Raw genomic sequence first — 4,003 nt, 5'->3', positions numbered from 1 at the left:
GCAGCCCCCCACCCGCACCCCCAGAGTCCTCTGAGAGGACCTGGCCATGCCTCAGGGGTCAGGACCCCAGCAAGGGAGGCGGCGGTTTTGTACGACAGATTAAACCAGTACCTTCCTAAACACCAGCTGGGAAGGCTGGGGGTGGGGAGGACGGAGCGGGGAGGGGGTGGGAGGAGCAAGGAGGAGGAGCTTCTGCCCTGGCGGAGCACAGACCCCCACTAACCCGGCCGGGCCAGTTAAGCCCCTCCTTCCTTCTGAGGAAGCCCAGAGAATAGACCAACCCCACGAAGCGGGTCCAGGCTCAGGGTGAGGTGGGAGGCAAGCCAGCTCTGCAGGGAGGGGGGGGTGGCTCCAGGGAGGCCCATTCAGCCTCACCCAGGAAGAAACTTCCAGAACGAGGGCAGCCCTTGCCTGGGAAGGCCAGCGCTCTGCTTGTGGGGCTGCCTACAGGCTCCTCCAGAAGGTTCCCGCCCTGACACATCCTCCCCCAGCTGTTCAGGGCCGGCAGCCTCATCCCCGCTCCACAGCCATTACCCCTCTCTCAACGGGAGCGCGTGGACCGTTGTCCTGCAGAGAGGAGACTTGCCCTGGGGCTGAGCATGGTGGTTTCCTGAGAATGCCCTTTTGAAACCCAGTGGGAAGACAACCTGCCCTTTTGAAACCCAGTGGGAAGACAACCACAGTGAGCCCATCAGCAGCCAGGCCCACCCAGACTGGCCCCTGCTTCTGCAAGGAACAGCGAAGGTGGCCCCACACCACGTCCGCTGCCCCCACGTCAGAGCCCAGTTCCCTGTGACCTCGACTTTGATCGTGTCCAAAGCCCTGAGGAGATGGTGCTGGGTGCTGGGTGGGCCACTGAGGCAGCCTCCCGCGAGCAGGAGGAGGCGCCTGGCCCAAGGCAGGGCAGAGCCAGCAGGCTGCCCCTCTGTGCTCACAGCACAGACCCGATCCTGGAGAGGAGGGGGCCGCTCTCAAGCCCGCGGTCCTGGGGCCCTCTGCTCTCCAGGGCTACTATTCCCGTATCAGCGATGCTGTCTGTGCTTCGAGGCACTAAGTTTTCTTCTGAACGTGAGAAATTATGGGCTGTGAGGTCCCAACCTCACAACAGCACGGGGCTGTCCCTTCCCGCCTGGGGGTGCTCACCTTCCCCTGCTCAGGGTCTCAGTGGGAGTGGGGCGAGGGGCACCTGGTAGACCCTGGATCTGGTGGCTCCTCGAGTTTCTGGCACCTTCTTCCCCATGAAGTGTGAGGACAGTCGCAGCAAACACCCTGGGCCTCCCCAGGGAGTAGCCCTGCTATTCAGACAGGAGCCCCAGATGGCACAACTGAGCCCCTGCCCAGACTGGCTATCCCAGGCACAGACACCTGCCCCAAGCTGGGCCAGTGGTCCCTCCTGGGGGTCTCAGACTTGAAGTAAAGACCAGGGAGGGTCACTGGAGCCCTTAGGCTGAAGGCAAGGTCAGAGCAACACCGCCCCCCGCCCCATGCCCTCTGATACTCCCGGCACATCACCCGTGGGGCCACCCGAGGTCGTCAGAGAACCGTGCCATCAAGACTCAGCCAGCACCTGCCCCGCCAGGCAGCTGTGGGCACCTCCCAAACTCCTCACCTGTGCACGCCCCTCCCCCTGCCCCGCACCCCTCCCCCTCACCTGCACACGCCCCTCCCCCTCACCTGCACGCAGTGGCAGGACTGACCAGCCCAGTTAGTTGCACCTGCCCTCAGGGGCTGAGCTGGGAGCTGCGGGTGACTGTACCATCCCCACTGGCCCTGTAGGCAGAACCTGAAGCTCCCACAGAGGAGGACAGGGTGCAAGGTGACGGGGGGGGGGGGGTACATGCAGAGCCACAAAGGGGCTGGCTGACCGGGAAGCCCCTGGAGGGGCCTGGGCTATCCAGCTCCCTCAGCCACCCCCACCGATGCCAAGGGTGGCCCAGCCGACAGTGCCCTGGAGCTGTGGCTCAGAAGACCCACAGGGCCCCGAATGGCCTGGGCTGTGCTGACCACTGGCCGACAAAAGCCGGCCCCTTGCCTGTCCCTCGAGGCTGCGTCCAGCAGGAGATGCCGTCAGAAGCCTTGACACGAACTCTTGAGGACTGACAACAAAGCCTGATCCCCCTCCCCCCCGGCCATTTCCAGAAGCCACCCGCCGGCCAGGGCTACACGGAGAACACTTCACAGGCCTAGAAAGGATACACTTTGAAAAACTGCCCCCAAAACATGTGGTCCTGAGGGTTCTGTCGTCTTTTTCTTATTATTTTACATAGACTCCATGCTCAGTGTGGATGGGGCTTGAACTCACGACCCTGAGATCAAGAGTCAGATACTTAACTGACTGAGCCACCCAGGTGCCCTGTGAGGGTTCTACCTCAAAGAGGAGGGGGAGAGTAACTGCCCCCACCCCAGGACGGAGCTGGCCCAACGGGGGTGGGGGGAGTGGAGTGGAACTCTTCCCTTGCAGGGACCAGGGCTTGCTTTCTGAGCATTTTCAGGGCTGGGGGTTGCTTCCAAAGGTGCAGACCCTTCTGCTGGGGCTGGTGTGCCCCCCCCCCCACTCCAGGGAAGAAGCAGGGACACGGCCAAGAGCTGAGAGGTGCCCCCTTCCTGCCACGTTCTGTCTGTAGCAATGGGAAACCGACTCAGGGTGTGCTATGAAGGTGCCCAGCGGGCGACAGTCTGGGGTGCATCGTGGGGCCAGGGTCACCTCCCACTGCGCTCACCACGTCCTCTGCCCCGGGCACAAGCCCAGACTTCTCGGCCTTCGTCTCCCTGAGAGGTGGTGGCCGAGGCGGGAAGACAGAGGCAGGGACTCCAGTACTTGTTAGATTCAGGAAAAGAAAACCCAAATAAACCAGCTTCGTCCACAGAGCTCGAGGAGCACAGAGGCAGAGCGGGTTTCTGGGGAGCAGGGCACCTGGTGGGCTCCCCGAGAGCCACTGGCTAGGGGTCTGTCCTGAGGCCAGGGCCAGGCCCGCCCCAACGCGGGGACGCAGCCCAAGGGGGAAGCAGCTCCTTCCAGGCGCCTGAGCAGCCCCTCTGTGACTCCCAGGCTCACACCTCCTTCCTATCATGACTTTGGGCGCCCCCTCAGCTCGTTCTGGAGCCAGCGTCCCAAAAGCCAAGTCTCCAGGGTGCTACAGACTTGGAAGAACTTTCTGGAAGTAGGAATCCAGGGAGGGTGCAGGCCTGGGGTATTCTTCCACGCCGACAGAGGTGTGAACACACACAGCTCACGGAGACAGCACTTCGAGGCGAACGTCAGCATCAGGTGACGTCCGTAGATGGCTCTTAGTGCCCGGAGGCTGGGCCCTCTCGCCACTGCACACACAGCGCGTCTCCCCGGCTGGGCTGGGCCTTCTCTCCCCCGCGCGGTGGAGCCTCTGAGCCTCAGGAGTGCAGAGAAAACAGGGTGACGGCAGGCCAAGGGTTCCAGGGCCACAACGGTATTTCTGGAAACCCACAGAAGCTTCCAGAACATAGGTGACTGTTCCTCAGGCACCACTCTTGGTCAGCAGGGGAGGCAGGTCCTGTTTCCAGGACCAGCCAAGCCTGACACCCAAATGCGTTGGCGATGAGTACCCCAGTGCTGGCCCCTGTCTGATCCCCTCTGCCCTCTGCCCCTCAGTGCAGGCGGGGGGATGCAAGGCTGGCTTCACCTCTGAGCGGTCAGGGTTCTTGGGGTATAACCTCGTGCTAGAGAGGAGAGGAAGGAAACTTCACTGTGTGCCAACCGTGAGCCAGCAAGTCCAGGGCCGTGTCACTTCAGAAACTGGACAGGAGAGGGCCACACGCCTGGGGCAGCGCCCGCCCCGCACTCCGGCCTCTGCTGTGGCTCCTTGGCCAGCGGCTGCAGGGGGGGCACACCCCAGGCCAGCCTCGCCACTGCCCTGCTCGCTGGTCTGCACTCTTGGGTGTTGCGACCTCCAAACCTCACGGTCAGGACACACAAAACTGAGGCCCACCCACCTCCTGGGCATCTGGGAAGCTGGGGCTGGAGTCACCG

This window comes from Ursus arctos, unplaced genomic scaffold (assembly GCF_023065955.2).
Source record: "Ursus arctos isolate Adak ecotype North America unplaced genomic scaffold, UrsArc2.0 scaffold_23, whole genome shotgun sequence".
In the NCBI taxonomy this organism is placed as follows: Eukaryota; Metazoa; Chordata; class Mammalia; order Carnivora; family Ursidae; genus Ursus; species Ursus arctos.
The sequence above is the reverse complement of the archived record's forward strand: the minus strand, read 5'-3'. Positions refer to the sequence as shown.